This window comes from Lepidochelys kempii, chromosome 8, assembly GCF_965140285.1.
Source record: "Lepidochelys kempii isolate rLepKem1 chromosome 8, rLepKem1.hap1, whole genome shotgun sequence".
Lineage (NCBI taxonomy): Eukaryota > Metazoa > Chordata > Testudines > Cheloniidae > Lepidochelys > Lepidochelys kempii.
In genome coordinates this window covers 69,416,805-69,441,892 of record NC_136387.1, presented here as the reverse complement: position 1 = coordinate 69,441,892, position 25,088 = coordinate 69,416,805, and the positions used below count along the sequence as shown (strand labels likewise).

General features: G+C 40.0%; 1 long non-coding RNA gene across 1 annotated transcript in view; it reads right to left on the bottom strand.

Moving 5' to 3' along the window:
* Window positions 1-11,184: 11,184 nt before the first annotated feature.
* The window catches only part of LOC140916023 (uncharacterized), a 109,528-nt gene continuing 95,624 nt past the window's right edge, over window positions 11,185-25,088 (bottom strand). Inside the window, exon 4 of the long non-coding RNA XR_012160367.2 lies at window positions 11,185-11,768. This is a non-coding gene — a long non-coding RNA (uncharacterized LOC140916023). The remainder of the gene's footprint in view (window positions 11,769-25,088) is intronic.

Below are 25,088 nucleotides of genomic sequence, written 5' to 3'. Positions count from 1 at the left end.
ATAAGATCCTAAGTCAGTTCTATTAATGCATATACTTCGACTGTTTGACATAAAATACATGCAGATATTTCATATACATCCCTCTGGTAAAAGAATTAGAAATCAGAAGCGATTGAGTGCATGAGCTGCTACTGTATTGCTTCCAGGCTAGGAATAAGGCAAATACAACTGGCTGATTTAATCTGAGACATCTCATTTGTAGTGCAATTTCATCCAAGGTCTTACATAACCAGGCTTGCTTCTCTTGTAGCTAAATCAGTTCTTGTTTTAGTTCTAAGTTAAACCCAGATCATTGCTCTCGTTCACTAAGGAGTGGAATAAAATTGTAATATGCACTTGCAATAGAGGTGAAATGTATATTAACCCTAATAGTGTTACAAGATTATCTGTCTTCATGAATCTTTAAGACTCCATGTGATTAGAAATTAACAGTGTAGATGATTAGATATACTGCTGGGAAACACTCCGTTCATAATCATTACTATAATTATTATATGAAAGATACATGAGAGAGTTTCACATGTAGAAAAATACGTACCGTGTTAGCAATTAACAAAATGTATTAAATATGTATTTACCTTCAAAAGCCCAGGTATGCAATATATTCACAGGGAATTTTAAAACGACTGGTATTTATGCCTTTTTAAAGAAAATTAGGTATTTCTTATGAAAACGTTCATGCAGTGAAAATTCTGTTGCTGTTTGTGTCTACGTTGTTTCACTCTTTGGATTTCCAATGTGACTTTTTGCCATGCATTTTCAAGTTTTTAGCTGGGTTGGTATGATTTCATTCCATGACTGAAGTCACATGGTATTGTTTCAGGATCACTCAATGGCTGAACCTACCCCTAAGGTAACTGGGGACTCCACAGCAGCAATTTGCTGTAATGTGGGTATGTAAGAAAGAAGGAGTATGTCCACAAAAATGACAGAGGATGCCATCCATCAAAAAATGTCAGTGCAGCCACTGGTTTTCTCTTTCAAGACAGCATGAAGGAGGCAGGAGATCCAGCATGAAAGGAAAATTTTAATTGGTGCTTTATGGGAAAATTAAAAATTGACTCATTTCTACAAGGAGAGTTAATTTGTCTGAGGCACATAAGAAGCTGCATGAAAAATATTGGGGAACACCAGTGACATCAGTGACGTTACGCTAGGGATGTATTTGGCCACTATGTTTGATAATTCTGTGTATCGCTCTTGACAGGGTTACAGTGAGGAAACACTAGAGAGGGGAGATTTCTGATTCTGAACAAAATGTGCCTTGTAGTTGCCTAAAAGATGTATTTTTTGCCAGGGTCTATCTTTGTTCAGACACTATATGGGCATGCCAGAATGATGGATGACACACACAGCACAGTCCACATGCTTCAGACTGGAAAAGCACTGAGGCTTTGGGGTTGGTTTAGGTGTTACAGAAACCTGAGCTCTCAAGAAAAAGTACACATATTTCATATAACAGTCATCATTAGGCCCCTCTGAGAACCTTAAAAAATGCCCATTTTGTAGTAGAGGTTTATTTGTCAGTTATGTGGCATATCACACTCTGCCTTTCTATTAAAATAGTTGTGAGCAGACAGTGTTTTGAAATGTACACGCTTTCTCAAAGCAGACAGGCAAAGTCAAGTGCAACTCTACATGCATATTGCAGAAGCAGTGTCTACGATCTGGCAGAAAGCCAGAATGCTAGATTAGTTATTGTGGTGTCAGAAGCATAGATAGAAACTTAACTGCAGGAATCAGACAGGTTTTCTGGAATCAAGAGAACATTTGTTTATGAGTGTACACCATTATTGAGGTAGGGGCCTATCAACTGTAACATCATCACTTTCATACTTTATAGCCCATCACTACATTGTTTTGAAGTTGCCAAAAGTGGCATGGTTTGCATGGACTCGCTATGCTTTGGCATTTGGATCGGGTTGGATAAAATAGGGCCTGGACTCAAAGCATCCCATTATCTTAGTATTGAAAATCAAAAACCTGGCAGATGAGGTATTCCAAAACCAAAAGTGTGTGCGGTTTTCCACATCTCTAATATTTGTTTGACCAGCTGGTGTGTTGCTTTAAAGTTTGTAGGTGAATTGAGTGTCTGTGACAGGTGCTAGATTCACAGCCCCGGAGATCAGACTGAAAGATTGGCAGCCCTCCAAACACGTCCACAGCAGGGAAGCAGGAACATTGCAAGCTGTTGTGCCTCATCCCACCGGAGGTCCACCTCATCCCTGGAGGGATCGTTCTATGGGTCAAACAACACTTCACTTTCTATAGCCATTAAATGCATGGTTTCTCTATTGAGAGTGACATTAGGGTTATCAGCTAGCACGAATTGTGATGGCATTTTTCTGATGCGGACATGTGTCCACTGACAATTGGACTGAAAATGCTAGTTTATTTCACACAGAGCACTGAGCAGCCATCATATAAATATTATTGTTTAGTTTCTGTTGACCTCAGTCAGGTTAGAAATGACGACCTAGAGACATTGTAATGGGACTTGAGGAGTTTGTATTATAAACAGAGAGTCACAAAGAAAATTTAGCTTTTAGTGTCATTTTCCCTTCTCTGTTTTCAGTTATGTTTCTGTAGCCTGCAAAATGCTTTCCTCCTTTTGAAAGACAAGGACTCTGGTGACAGAAGAATGATTGTCCAATTTCAGTTTTACAATCTTTTCCCTCCAAAATTATTGGAAAACAGCTCAGAACAATTACACCCAAATTTAATCCATAAAACTTCTATAATCCTAGACAGGATTGTTTTTTCATCTATTTTCCTCTAACACTCTAGTTTAATTGAGTTTGCAGATCAAATATTTAATAATATAAAATCAAAATGTACTTTTTGTAGCCTTTTTTGGATTTTAAGAAAGATCATGATCATGAGAAGCACGTCATAAAATATATTCATTGGCTGGCAAGCTAGCATTCTTGTTTCATTTCCTTCCTATTTACAGCATAAGATTACTAGAACATGGAGAAAACTAATATCGGATTTATTGGTCTTTCTATTTCTCTGATCCTCTTGGCCTTTATCCATTATAGAACGGTAATGATTTTCTTTTAGAAAATAATAACTGTGGATACATATTGTTTACTATATATGATAGATGTATAGTCCTCCTTACTTTTTATTCTTTCTAGAGACAATGTATAATAATACATTATTTTTTGTGTGTATATAATATATCATTCATGAGGAGAGGGGGCTATATAATTTGGATTGCCTCCACCTCTGCAGAAAAGGGGAACCAATTTTCTCAGCGACAGGCTGGCTAGAGGAGTCAGGAGGGCATTAAACTTGTAACAAAAATGGAGGATAAAAAGAGGGAAGATGTGGATGCTTAGCACAAAGTTGAGATGTTAAGTACAAAATTAATCAGGAAACCAAAGGACATAAAGAAAATAAATTCATAAAAATTGCCTATATACCAGTGCTAGGAGCCTGGGCAACAAACAAGAGGAACTGGAATTGCTCATTTATTAGCATAAATTTGATCTACTTGGTGTTTTACTGAAACCTGATGGGATGATTCTCATGATTAGAATGTTTAAATCCATTGTTATAACCTATTTAGGAAGGATCAAATGGGCAAAAGGGGAGGAGGAGTGGCACTCTGTCAAAAATTGCATTACTTGTTTCTGAGTCACTAATAACTCAAAAGAAAATGATCTTGAACGCTTATGGATCAATGTCCTCAGAGATAAAGCACAGGATGGGGTATTAGTTGGTATTTCCTACAGACTACCATATGTCACTAGGGAACAGGATAGCTGGGTTCATATGCACCTATCCTATTATGTATAGGATGATCATAGGGGAACTTCAATTTGAATGACACTTAATGGAGATCTCATGCTGCCAGTACTAAAATATCTTTTGGAATTTCCAAATATTATATATGTCAATTTCCTAATTCCAAAAGTGTTGCATCCTGCACAGGGGATTTCTATATTAGATCTCCTCTTAACAGATAAAGAGTAACTGAGCACAGAACTAAAAAATAATGTTAACTTAAATACAAGTGAACAAGATTTGATCAAATTTATATGGGGAAACAGAATAAAGTCCAAACCAGTGATATATAGACACACACACACACACAGAGGTACACCTTCTTGGTGCTTTAAAAAGGCCAGTTTCACAAATCTGAAAACAATTATGAGCCAAATCAGCTAGGATGAAGAATTTAATCCGAAAAAATGTAAATTAGTAAAGTGTTCTTAAACAATTCCCAAGTATAGATTCCCCAAAAGCCACAGTCAAGGAAGAAGGCCACATTGGTTAAAAAAACTGATTTAGAGAGGAGGTGAAGGGAGCTATAATGTACTTATACAAAGAATCATAGCAATGGTACTGGAGCATAACTACATGGAAATGGTAGAATTATAAAATAATAACGTAGAAAAGGCAGAAGTGTTCAATAAATACTTCTGTTCTGTATTGGGGGCAGGGGGAATGATACATTCATATCATATGATAACACTTTTTCCATTCCACTAATATCTCTGGAGATTGTTAAACAGATGCTACTAAAGTTAGCGATTTTAAAATCAGCAGTTCCAGATAACTTGCATCAAGGAAGTTTTAAAAGAGTTGGCTGATGATCTTGCTGGACTGTTAATGATGATTTTCAATAAGTCTTGCAACACTGGGAAACTTCCAGAAGACTAAAAGAAAGCTAATGTTGTGTCAATATTTAAGAATGGTAAATGGGATGACCCAGGTAATTATAAGTCTGTCAGTTTGACATTGATCCCAGGCAAGATAATGGTGTGGCTGATATGGGACTCAATTAATATAGAATTAAAGGAGGTTAATATAATGCCAGTCAATAGTATACCATTTTAATAAGTTTGTTTGATAAAGGTAATAGTGTAGACCAGTGGTTCCCAAACTTGTTCCGCCACTTGTGCAGGGAAAGCCACTGGCAGGCCACGCCACTTTGTTTACCTGCCGTGTCTGCAGGTTCGGCCAATCGCAGCTCCCAGTGGCCGCGGTTCGCTCTCCAGGCCAATGGGAGCTGCTGGAAGCGGCGGCCAGTATGTCCCTCGGCCTGTGCCGCTTCCAGCAGCTCCCATTGGCCTGGAGCAGCGAACCGCGGCCACTGGGAGCCACGATCGGCCGAACCTGCAGATGCGGCAGGTAAACAAACCGGCCCGGCCTGCCAGGGGCTTTCCCTGCACAAGCAGCGGAACAAGTTTGGGAACCACTGGTGAAGATGTAATATCCTTTGACTTGGTACCATATGACATTTTGATTAAAAAACGAGACAGATATAAAATTAAACATGGCACACGTTAAATGGATTAAAAGCTGGCTAATTGATGGGTCTGAAATTGCAACTGTGAACAGGGAATCATCTTCAGATGAGTGTGTTTATAGTAGGGTCCCTTTGGGATCAGCCTTATGCTATTTAACATTTTTATTAATGTACAGGAAGAAAACATGAAATCATCACTGACAAAGTTTGCAGATGACCCCAAAATTTGGAGAGGGTAAATAATGAAGAGCAGAGATCATTGATATGGAGTGTTTAGGATTGCTTGATAAACTGGGAGTAAGCAAACAATTTGATTTTTAAAATGGAAAAATGTAAATGTATAGACCTAGGAACAAAGTATGTAAGCCATTCTTACATGATGGGGGGCTTTATCCTGAAAAGTAGTGACTCTGAAAAAGATTTGGGAGTTGTGGTAGATAATCAGCTGAACAAGAGCTCCCAGTGCAATGGCGTGGTCAAAACAGCTAATGCAACCTTTGGGGACTTTTAACTAGAAGCGGAGAAGTTATTTTACCTCTGTGTTTGGCACTAGTATGACCACTCCTGGAACGCTGTGTCCGGTTCTGGTGCCCACAATCCAAGAAGGATGTTGATAAATTGTAGAGGGTTCAGAGAAGAGCTACAAAAAATATTAAAGGATTAGAAAACCTGCCGTATAGTGATAGACTCAAGGAGCTCAATCTAATTTAACAAAGAAAAGGTTAAGGGACTTGATTACAGTCTATAAGTCCCTAAATGAGGAACAAATATTTAATAATGGGCTCTTCAATTTAGAAGAGAAAGGTATAACACAATCCAGTGGCTTGAAGTTGAGGCTAGAAATAAGGTGTAAAATTTTAACTGTGAAGGTAATTAACCACTGGAACAGTTTACCAAGGATGGTGGTGGATTCTCTATTACTGACAATTTTAAAATCAAGTCTAGATTTTTTTTTCCAAAAAATCCCAAACACAGGCTCAATGCATTATTTTGGGGAAGTTTAGTGGCCTGTGTTATGCTGGAGATCAGACTAGGATGGTCACAGTGGAACCTTCTGGTCACAATGGAACCTTCTGGCCTTGGAATCTATGAATAATTCCATATAAATTCAAATTGTTAATCAACAAGACCCACACGGATTAGATCCCATATATATACTCCAGTTCCTAGAGCTTTATAAACACAAAATTAATGTGACTGATATATAAAACTTTCCTATGGAAAAACCCATGAAAGGTGATTAAAGGGTACAGGAAACACCCTTTGGAGTTTTCTTAAATGTTCCTCTCTACAGGAGGAGTTGGGTGGACCATGGAGAGGCATGGGAGCCTCCAGACTCTACAAAGCTCTAAGGTCCTGTGGAGGAATTGCCTTTTAAAAGTGCTGCCTTCCGCTTCTCCTCCATGGTATCAAAGCTTCTGTGGGAGTCATGCTCCCATTTTTTTCCAAGCCTGCACCTAACTAACTGCCTTCTCCAAGAAGGATACAGGCACAGTGTGGGAGTTAATGCTGCTCCAGGTAGTGTAATCTCCCACATATATATCCACACTGTTAGTAGGGAGGTATACTACAGAGAGCAGCTGCTCTTCACTCTGAGTCTACCTGCTTGCCTAGCAGGATCTCTATAAAATCCCCATCCTTCAGAGTGGCAATACAGGAGTTTTCTTGGGATCAGGAGGAGAGAGAAGCATGATGTAGATATTGTTATTCTTTTTGATGGCCCTCCCAGTTTTACTGTGCTTTGCTCCTCCCTGCTCACATTAGTGGATAGGGAGCACATGAGCCATGATTACAAAATATTCAGGGTTTGATTTCATTTCCTATTGGCAAGGGAATACATTAATTGTTGTTACAGCTCCAGTTAAGTTCCACCTGCCAGACTGCTGTGAGGGGGATCTGTGACTGGATCCGCATGTTTTTTAAGCCTCTGCAGTCAGAACAGAGCCCATGTACACCTCCTATCTTAGGACCTGTAGGCACAGCATCAGGATGCAAATCGTCTATCTAGCACTCCCTCCTGAGAGCAAAAAGAAAAGGAGGACTTGTGGCACCTTAGAGACTAACAAATTTATTTGAGCATAAGCTTTCGTGAGCTACAGCTCACTTGAGCAGTAACCACATGGTTCCCTGCCCTGCCCTGGAATCAGGGCTGACCCCTCAGATTTCTCCCATAGTTTAAATATAACCTTCTCCAGAACTCCAATCATGTTAAATATGTAAAAATATACAGTGCAGTTAGGAAGCCTTTTGATCATCAAAATGTTACTGTCTCCTCCCTTCCCTTCCCACCATTAATGTTCTATACATTTAAATGATTTGTGGTGCTGTACACATTCTGCCATTCACGGACATACTGATGAGACCACTGTCTTCCCCCATCATTGCTTCTCCAGGTCCCACAAGATTCACTAGTGCAGATTGTCTAATGTGCACATCTTATATGAACCCCCCTCTCCCCAAGATTCATTGTCTCTTCTTTTATCCTGAGATGGGGGGGAACAAATGGCCTCTTGTTTCCTCCCCACAAAAGTATTGAACTCTCCAGTCAGGACCAAACTCTTCCTCTCTTTGAGCCCATCGCCTAAAAGTGAAATTGTGGTGCATGTTTCTCTACTTATAGACCATTGTGGCTACTATTTTTATGAATCAATCTACCAGCTACTACTATTTTACCACTACTGGAAAGTGCGCTTTGAATCCAGCTTGTTTAACTGAAATTTATTTTGGTGGCTTGTGAAGGCTCATCCTTGTTTTATTTAAGGAAGAAAAACAATTAATTCTTTCTCCTAGTCATGGATGAAATGTCTAAAGTCTCCAGAAATTAGATGTCACTATCAGTTACTGTAAATATGGATTGCATTCAGTCCTGTTATTTTTCAGGAGTCTATAGGTCTCAGTTTTCAGAATTATAGGGTCTTATTCTATATCAATACACAGAAATGAATGTTAAATTTTGTGATACAATAATTTCACTGATGGAAAATAGTGCTTAAGTTGTGAAAGTCATATTCAAAACTGAATTTTGATGCAAGAAGTCATATTTTACGATAAGTGCTTGAAGATTTTATGCATATTTTATATATTCAAAATTCATGAGTGTATTTGAAAGGTGAATTGCCTTATCTTTCTATCTTCCTCCAGGCTTATAAAAGAGCATATAATTTTAATTCTATAAAAGATCACAAAGACAGCAATAAAGGAGCAAAGTGAATTATAGATTAAGAAGTATTTTGTAGTGAGTAAATCCAGGGTTTTAGATGGTTATCTCCGTCCACCCACTGTAGATTTGTGTGGCAGATCCTTTCACTCCTGTGGGAAAAGGGTTTTTGGAGCTGTGTGAAGATTTAGGAGTTTCATTTTGCAAAAATGTTATTGCAAAACTGAAATATTTGTTAATGTTTCATTAATTTAGCAAAGAAAGTACATTTAGTGCACAGAAGATTTTCCAGTTTTATCAACATTCATAGATTGGGAAACACTCTTACATCAAACATTTGATTTTTAAAATATTTTGGACTAGTGAAATATTTCTAATTTCAGATAATGAAATTACTAGAGACATGATTTTGTTTTTGTAAGTCAGAATGTAGCTCTTAAGCTGATGTGCAAATGAAAATGAAAATTAAATTAACCACAGATATGTGTGCTGAATGCTTAGGGATATTCAGCACATAAAATATTGAGCTCCCTTTCACAAAAAATCATTTACTGTCTGTCACAGATTCTTCTCCTAGATGCCTAAGTTATGTGTCTATTGAATGCCTCCCAAATTCTGTGTCCATTCAGTGAAGTAATTCAGATCTATGCTCTAAGGAGCGTGATTCTCTAGGAGCTTGATCCAACTCTCACTGAAGTCAATGGGAAATCTTTGCACTGGGCCACAGTAGTGTAGCACCTCCGCTATGTCATGGAATGAGAGAATGTTTTCACTATATGCTATGATTCAAATGTCTGTCCAGCCAATAGAGTTAGAATATCTCTGTACTTAGACTGAATCACTCTTCAGTAACATACCTCCACTCCAAATCTCTGATTCAGGAGAACACATTCTTGTTGTCCAGAATATGGACAGCACTGTAGTTCCTGAATTGTAGCCCAAGAGATGCTTTAAGAAGGTACAACCTTAAAGGCAAAGCACTCACAAAAAAAAAATAGCAAATGGCCGTATTTATTAACAGTGATAAAATCATAGATCACAAAAATATAACACAGAAACATTACTACTAGCAACAATATAGTTCTGTAGATCAGTTTATGATATTGGCAAGCTTTCTATGGAGAAACATGTTTAATAAGGCTTTAACATCTAAAGTGACCATATAATCTTATCCCTTATTATGAGACTGAGCGGTACCAGTCCATTATGATTCCTTTGGTCTCAGCTGTATTAACTCATGCCTGACCCTCTCTTCATTTAAATGTGCAACTTTTATGCATGCAGTGACAGTCAGTAAATGCATGTATTTGGAATATTATGTCATCCCCTCTAGCTGGTGGGACATTTCATCTTGTTAAGGGAGATGTCACCCTTTTCAATTTTCCCATACCCATGCAGCTGCCATAGCACAGCAAGCATGGACTCAGCTGTACACTGTTGTTGTGCGCATTACAAACACCTCGCACCTTAACCTGTAGTATTTGCTCAACTGAAACAGTAGCCACTGCATGGAACAATGTGATGCCATGCAAGCAGCCCTGGTGGAAGCCATGGAGTGGACCAATTCATAGATGCTGGTGACAGTCGCACATCACCCAGGAAACAAGCAGTGACTGGTGGGACCGCGTAGTTATGCGGCTATGGGATGACAAGCAGTGACTGCAGAACTTTCAAATGCATAAGGCCACTTTTATGGAACTGTGCAAAAAGCTTTCCCCAGCCCTGAAGAGCAGCAATACTAAAAGGAAAGCTGCTCTGATAGTTGAGAAGCAAGTGGCGATATCTCTGTGGAAGCTTGCAACACCAGACTGCTACCAGTCAGTGGGGAATCAATTGAGAGTGGGTGAATCTACCCTGGGGTCTGCTGTGATCCAAGTTGCCAGGGCAATCAATAGACTTCTGCTAAGAAGGGTAGTGACTTGGAAACGTGCAGGACATAGTGGATGGTTTTGCCGCAATGGGATACCCTAACTCCAGTGGGGTGAGGGACTGAATACTTATCCCTATCTTGACACCAGACCATCTTGTCAAAGAGTACATAAACTGAAAGGAGTACTTCTCAATGGTGTTGCAAGTGCTGGTGGATCACAGGGGCTGTTTCCCCAACATAAATGTGGGATGGCTGGGAAAGGTGCATGATGCTCGCATCTTCAGGAACTCTGGTCTGTTCAGAAAGCTGCAAGCAGGAACTTTCTTTCCAGACAGCAAAATAACCATTGTTGATGTTGAAGTGCCAGTCATGGGAGACCCAGCCTACCCCTTGCTCCTATGGCTCATGAAGCAATACACAGGCAGCCTGGACAGCAGTAAGGAGTAGTTCAACCATAGGCTGAGCAAGTGCAGAATGGTGGTGGAATGTGCCTTTGGATGTTTAAAAGCTCACTGGTATAGTTTGCTTACGAGGTTAGACCTCAGTGAAAGCAATATCCCCATTGTTGCTGCCTGCTGTGTGCTCCATAATATCTGTGAAACAAAGGGAGAGAAGTTTCCAGCTGGGTGTGGGGTTAAGGCAGATCACCTGGCAGCCAATTTTTGAGCAGCCAGACACCCGGGCAATAAGAAGAGCACATCAAGGCACACTGCATCTCCGTGAGGCTTTGAAAACTAGTTTTATCAATGACCCACAGTAATGTGACACTTGTGTATTGTTCCTTACCAAGCTGTCCCATTCATTGCATGTACTCCCCTGTAAACTCCACCCTCACTAACCACAGTGTGCTGAACAAATAAAGAGCCTTTTCTCCTCAATCCATTAAGTTTTATTATGCTCCCAAACACTGAGACACAACAAATAAAAGATAGATAACCTGGGGCAAAAAGGCTGATGACATGGTGACGGGGGGAACAAGGAAAGCTTGCTTACAATTGCACTGCAATATCAATCAAAGGTGTGGGAATGGGCACCTTCTGGTCCTTGTACCCTCCCCTGGAGTAGAGTGCAAGGGATACCGGACTCCCCCCACTTCCTCATCCTAGGACGCCTGAGAGAGGAGGATGTGGAACTTGGTGACAATGGCAGCAGGTTCAGCATAGGCTGCAGTGGGTCTCTAGCATCCAGCTGCCTTTCTTGAACCTCAACTAGACACCTCAGCATGTCTGTTTGCTCTCTCATAATCTGCACCATCTCATCCTGCATGTTACGCTTGTGCTCCCTGCCTGCTCTTCCGTCCTCATGGTCATTGTTCAGGCTGTTGGACAGTGCAATCCTCCATGCCCTGAGCTCTGTCTTGTCACTCTCGGACGCATGCATTAACTCACTGAACATGTCCTCCCGAGTCTTCTGTTTCCGCCTTCTAATCTGGTGGAATCTCTGTCCCAGTGTGGAGGATGCGCCTAGAGACAAGGTTTCAGCTGCAAAGAATATAAAGCACAAGGGTAGCATTGACAGTGCATACATTGTTTCTGGTGCAAGGTTAAATATTTTTAGAAAGAAACACCCCTCAATGCACTTCCCTGCAAGCCACCAGCGGTTGTGATTACGTGGCTACTGCAAGTGTCTGTTTGCTGCTGCAGCCATGGTGAGTAAGGCCACAAGGCATGGGCAGGAGGTCTTGTGCTGCAGCTTTTGTGAAGACACCCTTGGTATCAATGGTGCCAACCTCAGCACAGCCCCCCTTCCCATAGCAACCTGGATGCTGCTTGAGAACAGGCAGCAGTGAAAAGCCCCACAAATAGTTTGATTGTTACAAAAGCGGCAACGGCTTGGGGTAGAAGGGAGACAAACAAGAAGCGTCATGCCGCCCCCCCCTCCCGTTTAAATGCTGGCTGCAATACAGGGTGATCCCTTCCAACCATAACCAGGGCATGCTCAGGAAAGTGTGATTGTGTGACCCAGAATTCACCAAACAGGCAATTACTTTTCAAGTTGTTTGCAGTTTAAGAGTTAACATTTCAAACTTCCCCTGTTTCCCCTAGGTGACCATAGGCAATATCAGACTCTTGAGGGTAACAGAGGCAGAAAGGGAACAGATGCTTCAAGTGTCTAGGTACAGACCTGGTCCTTATGCTGCAATGCTATGTGCCACAATGATGCCAGAAGAGTTAATACTGGGAAAGTGTCCTACCGTGGTGGACAAAATAAGGCAGCCCTTCCAGAAACCTTCTGCAAAGGATTGCAGACTACCTCCATGAAAGCTTCCTAGAGATCTCTGTGGAGGATTCTAGGGCCATCCCCAGGTACATAAACAGTCTTTTTCCGAGAGCATCCTCTGAGTATTTGGAGTGGCCACTGATAACCACTATCCCAATTTTTTAATTCAGGTTCAACATTAAAAAGAATAGCATGTAACTCCTACAGTTTGATTGGAAATATGTACTCACCAGTGGTGACTTCCCTAGCATCATGCTCCACCGACAATTAGTCCTGTGAGCGGATGGGCTCCAGCGTTTAAAAAATGTTCTTAGCTGTCGGGGAGAATGGATCCTCCGCTTACCTGCCACACATTCTCCTCCTCTTCCTCATCAACAATGGCCTCCTCATTGTTGCCCCAGGTAGCCCAGCTCCTGGGTGGTATCCACAGAGCATTTTGGGGTAGTGATGGGGTTGCTGCCTAGAATCACATGCAGCTCCTCATAGTAGCAGCATGTCTGTGGCTCAGAACCAGAGCGACTGTTCTCCTCCCTTATCTTCTGTTACACTTGCCGAAGCTCCTTTATTTTCATGGGGTACCGCTGTGTCCCTGGTGTAGCCTTCCTCCCCTATGCCCCACGCGATTTTGGCATCAATATTAGCTTTTCTTCTTCTGGTTCAGAGCTCTGCCTGCACAGACTCTTCTCCCCATACAGCAATAAGATCCACCACCCCCTGTGTGCCTCATGCTGGAGTGTGTTTGCAGCTTTGAGCATCAATGGTCAGGTGTGCTGATGAGCTCTCCATGCTGATCAAACAGGAAATGAAAATACAAAAGGTCCCGGGGCTTTACCGGGGGGCAGCTGTTTCCTGTGTACCTGGCTGAAGTGCAATGGAGTTGAAAGTGCTCTCCAGAGAGGTCACAGCGGAGCACTGTGGGACACATCCTGTAGGCCAATTAATTCGAATTACACAATGCAGTGTCTACACTATCCCCATGTCGACTCAAGCGCTACGCGTCTCATGGAGGTGGAGTACAGAAGTCATCTTTACAGGCCCTTTAGGTCGGTGAATGGGACTCGGTAGTGTGGACACACACATTATTAACTCAATCTCAGGTGGCTTATGTTGACCTAACTTTGTAGTTTAGACCACACCTTACAGTCTGATAATATTCTCTTTTTTAGTTAAAGAGCACACTAAAATACTTTGAATAGGAAAAAATAATCCTGTTATATCTATAATCGGATGGCTGTCAGTTCATCAATTAAATATCATGGCTGGATCATGCTAGATCTTTTATATCATATTCCCACTCTGACAGCGCTAAGAAAGACTTTTAGTTCTTGTATGCTCTACAAAGATAATTCTGTAGATTAAATTAAAATTAATTAATTACTGGACATGGATGAAAAGGTAGCCTAATATATTACCTGGACAAGACTTTGTTCAGGCAAATTTCAGTTAGTAAGTAGGCTGAGTTTGTTTAGTGGAATAAAGGGAAATGCATTCATCTGAAGAATTATTCAGCTTGCCTGATAATGGATTTTATAACTGATATAATACTTTATTGGCTCTCTTAGTACTTGCACAGAAAGAATATGAAGGCCAGTGAGTGTTCCCTACTTTAATCATTCTGAAGTAGTATGCATATAGATAGCAGGAAAGAAATTGTGATATGATGTGGCAGCAATTTCAGACCAGTCCAATATACACCTAGACACATTCACATGGACAGATTATTGAAACAGTTTCAAAGGCGAAAAACTGATTAAAACCAATCTCCTTACTGTGAATACAGTGTTTATAAGGAAAAAGTAACCTGGACATCTAAGAGAAAGTTAAGCTAAGAAGAAAATCCCCAGACCAAAGATCTTTATTGACTAAAGCGATTTTGATTTTTTTCTCTGTTAAGGCAAATGTACATATTCCTCAAAAAGAAAAGGAGTATTGTGGTACCTTAGAGACTAACAAATGTATCTGAGCATAAGCTTTCGTGAGCTACAGCTCACTTCATCAGCTCCTGACTGGCAGCTATGTGGGGTTGTGATCAAGCTGCTTGCTTGTAAACAGGAGAGACTGCACCCCCCTTTATGGGGTCTATAGACTGTGACATTGCACCCCAAAATGCTTTATAGAAATATGCTTATGAGTGTAAATATGACATGACTGGAATATGTTTTATGCTAGATATTCCATGTAACATATTGTTGCAAAAGTTATGATCTACTGGATATATTCACCCTATCTACATGCATGTTTCATTTTTGTATTCAAAGTTATGAATATTGGCTATGTACTTGTTTGATTTTAAGTAGCCGCAGTAAAGCATTTGGTCAGCTTCTTGAGAAAAGACTATTCTCAGTAAGTGCCCAATCAAGAAACACTTAAGCTAACAATGAACTTTGAGAGATGCCAATCCACATCTGGGCTTTCCTGGGAATGTGGCGTCGGCTGGTAAAGTTCTGAGTCGTGCATGGATATGTGACTTGCCCATGTGACTCAAACTCCATCTTGCAGCTGGATTCTGCATAGGAGAGGAGAAGGGGTTTCCACCCACAAGAGAAAGTTTATTTAAGTCCCTGGAAACGCCTCCATTTTGTCTTCAGCTGGCTCAAGAGGTAGCCTATCCACACCCAAAGGATAGCCGAAAGAAACTGGAACAAAGGACAGTAACTATGAGGGTGTGAGTGATTGCTGCACCCAGACTAGAAGGAGACTAATCTGTAAAAGAAGCTTACTGGAACATCTCTGAGAATGAGATTTCATCTGTAATCACTTTCTTACTGTATTAGGCTTAGACTTGCATGTTTTATTTTATTTTGCTTGGTGATTCACTTTGTTTTGTCTGTTATTACTTGGAACCACTTAAATCCTACTTTTTGTATTTATAAAATCACCTTTACTTATTAATTTACCCAGAATAATGTATTAATACCTGGGGTGGGGGGACAACTGTGCATATCTCTCTATCAGTGTTATAGAGGGTGAACAATTTATGAGTTTATCCTCTATAAGCTTTATACAGGGTAAAACAGATTTATTTGGGGTTTGGACCCCATTGGGAGTTGGTTATCTGAGTTCTGGAGACAGGAGCACTTCTTAAACCGTTTTCAGTTAAGCCTGCAGTTTCTGGGGGATGTGGTTCAGACCTGGGTCTGTGTTTGTAGCAGGCTAGCATGTCTGGCACAACAAGGCAGAGCATTGAAATCCCAAGCTGGCAGGGAAAACAGGCTCAGAGGGACTGCACATCAGGTGGCAACCCCCAAGGGGGTTTCTGTTATCCAACCCATCACAGACTCCATTACACAGCCAGATTTTTTATGTGCTTTTATCTTCACCTATGACTATATGAAACTACATAAGCAACATTGGTTCAGCATGAGGAAACAATGTGTGCAAAAAGTATTTGTTTACCTTATTGTATATTGGTGTTGGTTCAGAATAACTGCTTTATTTGCACCATAAAGTGATCTTGTGTAACCATCTATCTATAATATATATGCACAGTCAATAAATGCTTTGGGAGCTTTCCAGGAGAGAAATGTTATATAAATATAAAGTAGCATCATTATTCCCATAATTTGTCACATGGGATGTGGCATTAAACACTCCATTGTTGACTAGTTATGCCCCTTTCAGTGTTCGCTGCAAGTAAATGCATTATATTTATCATGCTTTATTGAATTCATTCCTCTGTAGATCACTTCCCCACAACATCATGATGTTTCCACACAGAATGCTTGTAAGCAGTACTTTTCTAGTACATTTAAATCAAACAGCTCAGGAGGTCTTCATATTTGCTTGGCATTGGTGCCCATAGTGAAAAGGTCCAAGCAACTTTTTACTGAACATATTGCCAGCTAACAGATGGACATGATTACTGACAGCTGAGAGACCTTGTAAAGTATGGATATTGATTGCCTTTGATAGAGACACAATTTTCAGTTACAAACAAACATCAAGACAAACCTTCATCTGGATAGGTTAACTAAGAATGGAAAGTTCTGTGATCCATTTATATGGAGTGAATAACACTGTAGTAACTTAATAACTAGACATTAAAAGTGATGAGGAAAAGGAGATTGTTTCAAAAAATGAATTATGGTACAGTTATAGATCAAAAAAAGTAGGGGGGGACCTTGTGGTTATGCCCCTGTGCAGACTTGAGTTCAAATGAACATATGTCCAGTCTGCTCTAAATGGTGTCTTCCACCCAGTGAGCTTTAAAAACATTACTTTAAGTTTTACAGCAGCCCTATAAGTATTATTACCATGCTTATCTCACAGGTTAGTGGTTCCCAAACTTGTTCCGCCGCTTGTGCGGGGAAAGCCCCTGGCAGGCCCGACCGTTTTGTTTACCTGCCGCGTCTGCAGGTTCGGCCGATCGCGGCTCCCAGTGGCTGCAGTTCACTGCTCAGGCCAATGGGAGCTGCTGGAAGCAGGGGCCAATACGTCCCTCTGCCTGTGGGCTGTTGAAAGTATGGAGTACCCAGCAACTCCCACAACCATGCTGGTGCCTACCATTTTTCAAAAACAGGCCTTTTATTTAGCAGCCTGAATAAGGACTTAGGGTGGGATTTTCAGAAGTGCCTTAAGGTGTGCAAACAAACTGCACAGCAACTAAAATGATGTAATTCCATCCATGATCAAATAAAATCACATCATTTGAAATTAACATGTTCTAAAGAGCTTGTCTAGCCATTTTAAAGTGTAAAACAAATGCTTCTACTTAGTATTTGAAATTAACATGTATGAGAACAAAACTTATTTTTTACTGAGCTGGTTTCATTTCAGACTCAGTTATACTCTGAAATCTGATAGACTATTAATAGAGACTGACAAGCCTTTAGAGAGCAAGCAGAAATGTCATTTATAGCAGGCAGTTCCACAGCCTCATCAAAAATGTGCTGAGATGATAACAGTGAATGTGTATTAGGAATTTAATGTAACTTTCTAGTGAATTGTTAGTGATCTTGATCTTAAAGTTCAAGTAGCCTCTGAGTTTGCACTTCTTCTGACCCTGAAGCATACTTAAGTATAGCTGGAGCTGAAAAGTCTTAGACCTGCTGTCCTTATGATTACATGAATATCTATAGTGACAAAACTCTGTCCTTGCCTCTTTGTCTCCCATGTTTCCTGGCATATTTCACTAGCCTCAGAGGCTCACTGTGACCCTCCACATAACCCTTCTCTCTCTAGAGAGAAGGGTCACAGTCTACTGAACCATTTTCATTATAAGCCAGTGAGGGAGGTGAGGAGAAGTTATGCTTCCTTGCATAGTCTCTGTTGTTTCCCAGTCTCAGTGATTAATCAGGGGGCATGGGGGGGGGGGGGAGGGGAAGAGCCCAGGCCCACCCTCTACTCTGGCTCCAGCCCAGGGACCCTAATAATATCAGCTATGGTAGCTGACCTTTTAGAAACATGACATGTACAATTCCCTGGGCTACTTCCCCCACAGCAGCCCTCAACTCCTCAAGCTCCACTTCACCCTTACCTCAGGGCCTCCTTCCTTGTGCCTGATAATGGTGTGTACTGCTCAGTCTGTCTAACAGCACAACTTCCTCCCACAGGTCCTAACATGTACACCCACCTGACTGGCTGGGAGGCTTTTAACTAGTTTCAGCCAGCCCCTGATTGGCTTCAGGTGTCCCAATCAACCTAGCATTCTCCCTGCCTCTGGAAAGTTCTTAATTGGCCCCAGGTGTCTTAATTGACCTGGAGCGGCTGCCATTTCACTTATCCTGGTACCAGGGATTTGTTTAGCCTGGAGCTAATATATCTATCTCCCACTACTTTTCTATAGTCATCTGGCCTTGCCCCGTCACTCTCTCTCTCTCTCTCTCTATATATATATATAGATATTATAGGGTCATTCATAATTCAGAGTCTCACATTCTAAAAACACTGTCAAGTCAAAATCTTCACATTTTATAACATATTAATCAGAAAAGACATAAATACTCTGAGAATTTCATTTTAACTCATTTCATTTTATGCTTTGCTTATCCTGAAATCAGCTAAGTGTTTTAGCACCAAACATTAAATTCTATTTTGTATAAAGCTTTGCATGACAGCCTATATTCAGCATTTTTATAAAACAATCATATATGAATTAACAATAGTTACTATGGGCAGATTCCGTCAGCTGGTGTAATTTGGCCAAATGCTATTAAAATCAATGGAACTACAAAGAGTTATACCAGCTGAGGTTCTAGCCAAGTGTATAGAACATGCAGGTCATACCCATACTTACAAATGTATTTTAAATCCTTATTTTTGAAATGTTTGCTATGTTATGTTCTATGTGATGAATCATGAAGTCACAAAATTGTAAATCATGTTTCTTTCTGTGAATATAGACCAAATTCCTTTAAATTAACGATAACATTATCAGAACTGCAATATTTGCATACCTTCACTTCTCTACTGTGCTGCTAGTCAATAGCACTCTCCTTTCCTGCAAATGCAATTCCATTGGTCAAAGGGAGATGTTTCCATAGGGCCACATACTTTGCTGACTTAAGAGCTGGCTGGCCATAAAGGCTGGATGAATATATATGTATGGTAGCTTCCTCTTTCCTCCTTTAGCTAGCAAAGAACTTCCCTTCCCACAAATCCTTCCCCACATAGTTCAAGTGCGTTATTATTAGAGTTTGTCTGAAAATGGAGACTTTTTCCATGACAAAAATTAGAGTTTTTGGTGAAAAAAGTATTTAGTTATTTGGCCAAAATATTTTGTTTAAGTCTGAAATGCTTGTGCCTTGTGGGAGTTTTAGTTTGAGTACCTCATGATTCCATTCTCCCAAGTCAGACTACATCTCCATCTCCTGTAGACCCCTGTCCTTATTGCTTCCATGATGACTAATTAAGTAAAGTTGCAGCCTGGCCCAACCTTAAAAACTATTACTCCAGGTCCTCACTTTATGTGTGCAAAAACATTTGCAGCAACAAATAACAGATAAAGACATATTTTTATTTCCATTTTACAGGTAGGAAAACTAATGTAGAAAAGATGTTTGACTTGGTTAAAGCCAGAGAATGTTAGTAGGAGAGATGTGATTAGAAAGCAGGAGAGTCCATGGCTCTTTGTTGGTTCTCATGATTATTAGCTCTGTAGACCACACTGCTTCTCACACTATAGAGCTATGTCTCCTTGTTGTCAAAGGCCATACTCGCTGATCAGCTCAGGCAGCTGGCTGGTGAATAGGATGGCATATTTAACAATCCTGGGGCCCTCAGTAGCAGCTTGGATAGAATTCTCCCTTCCATCCCCTCCCTCCCCCCACACACACACACTCACAAAATTGGGTCTGAGGTTTCCTGAGGAACTGATGACAATGAATTTCAAGGAATCCAAATACAATCCCAGGGTGTTTTTGAGGAAGAATAACTGTGAGAAAGGATCAGCCTCAATGATCAGTTTTCCTTCGGCTTCCTTAATCATAGGTTGCTGTACCAGGAAGAAGAACTGCTAAGACAATGTAGATGTCTTCAAGTCACCAAGGCCTGATGAAATACATCCTAGAATATTCAAGGAGGTGATTGAGGATATATCTGCGCCATTAGCAATTATCTTCAAAATGTCATGGAAGATGGGAGAGAGATTCCAGAGGACTGGAAAATATAGTGCCAATCTATAAAAAAGGGAAATAAGGACAACCTGGGGAATTACAGCCAGTCAACTTAATTTCAGTGCCCAGAAAGATAATGGAGCAAATACTTAAGCAATCAATTTGAAAACACCTACAAGATAATAAGGTAATAAATAACAGTCAGCCTGGATTTGTCAAGAACAAATCATGTCAAACCAACCTAATAGCTTTCTTTGACAGGGTAACAAGCCTTGTGGACAAGGGGAACCACTAGATAAGGTATATCTTGACTTTAGTAAGCCTTTTGATACTGTTAAGCATGACTTTCTTATAAACAAACTAGGGAAACACAACCTAGATGGAGTTACTATAAAGTGGGTGCATAACTGGTTGGGAACCATTCCCAGCGAGTAGTTATCAATGGTTCAGAGTCAAGCCGGAAGGGTATATCTAGTGGGGTCCTTCAGGGATCTGTTCTGGGTCTGATTCTGTTCAATATCATCAATTATTTAAATAATGGCATAGAGAGTACACTTATAAAGTTTGCAGATGACACCAAGCTGGGAGGAGTTGCAAGGGCTTTGGAAGATAAGATTAATATTCAGAATGGTCTGAAGTGAATAAGATGAAATTCAATAAGGACAAATGCAAAGTACTCCATTTAGGAAGGAAAAATCAATTGCACACACACAAAATGGGAAATGACTTCCCAGGAAGGAGAACTGCAGAAAAGGATCTGGGGGTCATAAGCGGACCACAAGCTAAATATGAGACAGCAGTGTAACACTGTTGCAAAAAAAGCAAACATCAGTCTGGGATATATTAGCAGAAGTGTTGTAAGCGAGACACAAGAAGTAATTCTTCCAATCCATTTCATGTTGATTAGGCCTCAACTCAAGTATTGCGTCCAGATCTGGGCACCACATTTCAGGAAAGTAAAAAAAAAAATGATTAAAGGTCTAGAAAACATGACCTATGAGAGAAGATGTGTGTGTGTTGGGGGGTAAATGGGTTTGTTTAGTCTGGAAAAGAGACGGCATGAAGAGAAGAAAAGAGAGGACATGATAGTTTTCAAATACATAAAAGGTTGGTACAAGGAGGAGGGGAAAATTGTTCTCCTTAACCTCTGAGGATAGGAAAAGAAACAATAGGCTTAAACTGCAGCAAGGACGGTTTAGGTTGGACATTAGGAAAAACATCCTAACTATCAGCATAGTTAAGCCCTGGAGTAAATTGCCTAGGGAGGCTGTGGAATCTCCATAGTTTGATATTTTTAAATGCAGGTTAGATGAACACCTGTTAGAGATAGTCTAGCAAATACTTAGTCCTGCCATGAGTGCAGGGAATTGAACTAGACCTCTTGAGGTCCCTTCCAGTCCTTCGATTCTATGATTTTCCAGGCTCTCTACAATGTAAAGGTTAGACATTACTTTTACTTTAATTCAAAACTGAGATTAGTATGGAGACAGTTTCAAAAATCAAGGATTTCTGTGACTTGAAGACTCAATGAGTGCTTAGGTCGCTTCTGCAATTGTAGACAATCAGGTATTCTCCTGAAGCTTAAGGAAAAAGTCAAACTGTTTTCTAGATTTTCTATACTTTTTCACTCACAAGCAATTTCTGAAGAAGCCTTCCTAGACAAAACACCACAGCTGAGATTTTTCATTACAACTGTGTGTTGGGTATTGTGCACATTCTCTTTAACTGAACCATGGTTGCTTGCTCAAATCCTGCATGCTCCCTGAGTGCATCTGTGTATTTTCTTACAAGGAAAACAAACTGAAAGAAAATTTAGACATATCTTGCTACTTTTTTTCCTTTGGAAGTGGCAAAGCAATTTGTCAACATTTTGTGTGCCTCTAAGGAGCCCAGATGGAGCTGAAAGAGAATTTCATTTTCTCTGTAACAGAATATAATTCTGCATCTGAAACAGAAGCTCATTTTGTTGCTTTTTACAAAGTAAAAGTTTCCTAAAAATGGGCTCCAGCAGAAAACATTTAGTGGCTTTTAAAAAGTATTTAGCTGCGGACGTTCAAAGTTAGGTGCACCTTAAATTCACATCTGTGCAGAGGGCTAGCAGGAGGCCTCTGCACTACTTAAATTCTATCAAAATAGTGCTTAAGTGGGACTTAGGTGGTGCAAAGGCCTCCTGCACAGGACTGGATTTTACCAATAATTGTACATATGCAAATTAGAATGTGCACATGACATGACCAGTCAGATGCTTCCTAACCATGAGACTAACTATGCACAAATTGCTGATTTGCATATTTACATAAATTAGGCACATACAAATGTCTGTGCACAACTATACTGGCCTAATTTTATCAGTAGTTTTTTCATAATGAGTATTTTTTAGTAGTCAGTCCTAGTAGTATGCAGTACATACAATACAGGTTGATACATACATAGATGAAAACTAAAGAAATGAGAGAGAGAAGGTAGGGACTATTGCTTTTATTCCATTCTGAAGTGAAGCTTCCTGCTTTTTAAGATCCTAGTTCAGCAAATCACTTAAGTGTTTGGTTAAATTTAATCAAATGAGTAGTCCCATGGATTTCAATTTATTCACATGAATAAAGCTAAGTACATGCGTAAGTGCTCGCAAGATCGAGGTATGAAAACGTAGGCACAGTGCAAATGCTTTTATATTCTCATCCTTGCTTATCCCCTAAAACTGAGTATTGTCCAGTTCCAAATGAAATAACAGACACCACCACCATGTCAGCGATAACCATTTCTAATTCTCAGTTTCCCTCTAGGATTTAAATTAGAATCCGTTTTGCAGATAGTCAGTTCAGAGAAATCCTAAGGCAAGTACAGTCCTGCAGTAATTGCACTGGCTCTGATTTGTTTTCCTAAATCACCTGTCACTCTAGCTGCGTTTATTTTAGGAAATAAAGCTTATGTCAGAAAGGAAATAATCTGAAATCTTATGAAAGGTTTTCTGTAAGTGCTTAGGTCACACAGACAAATGAACAAGAATACATAAAATCATGCACAACATGAGGAAAGGTGATAACATAGTTATGTTGAGCTAGACTTTTAAATTGATTAAAAAGACTGTCATATTTTAAAAAAAGTAGAGGTTTTGTCTGATTGTTGTCAACTACCTTTGCATGTTAATCTTTTACATTATTTGCTAAATATTTTAATACATTAAGGGCAGATAGATCCCCCTGTCTGTTTATGCACCACCAGCTGATGTTATTGGGAGTTCTGTTACATATTACAATTTTCCTTTGTTATGATGCTTAAAAAAATGTGACAATGGCTAGGCAGCTGTTGTGCTGAGACTATTGTCTTAGTATGTTGACCAAAATTGTCTCTTTGTTTCCTTGCACTCCCCCTTCTGTCAGTTTCCAACTGTCATTTCTCATACTGTACTTAGATTGTAAGCTCTCTGGGTCAGGGACTGTTTTTTGGTTTTGTGTTTGTACAGCTCCTAGTACAATCTGTGACTGGGGCTCATTGATGCTACCATCAAGGTCAACAACAACAAAAATATTGGGGGCAATATGTTCCTATGGTATTCAAAACAATATGTATTAGATACTTATTTAGGACTTGATCTTGATGCCACTGAAATCAGAGAGTTCTGCCTTTAACTTCAGTGGGGACAGAAAAAAGCACAAAACCACTTACTTCAGCTATTTTAGAGACATCTGCAGTTCAATAATCTCTGCAGGTGTGGTGTACATATATCATTCTTATTTTGTCATTGCCGTGTGCTTTGGTGTTTATGTGAACATTAATTAGAATTAGAAGTTATCACTTTCCTCCTCTAAATCGCTCCTTTTATTTTTATTTTTATTTTTTAAAACCCAACAATGAGCTAATTAAGAATAATGCTAATAGTGTTGTGGTATTGGCTTTTGATCAAGACAGCAAAGCATGCTGGTTATTTATTAACTAATTGACAAATGAAAGAGAGAATTTCAAAAATTTAAAATGCAAGCCCTATACCTATTTTAAGTTGCTCATCAATGTTTACTTGCTGGACACGGGGTTAGCAAATACAGTGCTAACATTGTCAGTGGGGAAGTTGGGACTAGTAATGTCTACTAATAACTTACTGTATTTATGGCAGATCCATTAACTTAATACAGTGGTTCTCATCCTTTTTCAAGCCAACACTTCCAGCCCTTTTCCATACTGCTTCCCTCCCACTACGACCCCAGAACCTCCCTCTGATGTAGCTGAGATGTCCCCTCCATCCCAGCTAACCAGCAACACAGGAAGGGTAAGATGGTCCCTCCTCCCCTGCCATTAATATTCACACCATCCTCCCTTGGCGTGGAGCATCACAACTTGAAGGTGAAAAGCTGTGCCCTGATCAATTGATCCAATGGTAGACAGGGAATGACAGGGAAGTGGGTGTCTCTTCTACTGTGTAGGTTTTTTTAAAAAGCTATTAATAATAATATTTAGCATTTGAATGTTCATGTATTGTACAAACACTAAAAAATCTCTTATGCAGTGCGTCCTGTTTGCATCTCTGAATGTGGGTCAAAAGAACTTTTATACATTCCAGTCGCTTTAATAAAAATCTCCTAAAAAGGAACTATTCCTATTGAGAGATCAAATTATTTTTTACCACCTTTCAGGACTCATTTTCCTACTATAGTAGGAAAAATTGGCACATATAGTCATTCTAAGGAAAAAATGAGCTTGCTTCATTTTTGCCTGGTATGTCATGCTTGGAAATATGTTCCTGATGGCCTCAGTGGCCTTTGGCTTGGTCTATAAATTGTTGTGTATGTCACTTTCACTGCTGTTGGCTGGTTGCAAACTCTGTGGCTGAGGTCAGCAAGGACACAAGGCAGTAAAGCTATGTATTCCATTTTTCATGTCCAGTCAATCTTTGTCCTGTCTAGTGAGACTGTCAATAAATATGCTAGTCCATGCTGCAGCTGGTTGACATTTTTAAACACTTTTTTCAAAATTAGAATTTTTTCCATTTTTTTGTTTTTCCAAAATTTTGTAATTTTTTACAAAATTGGAAAA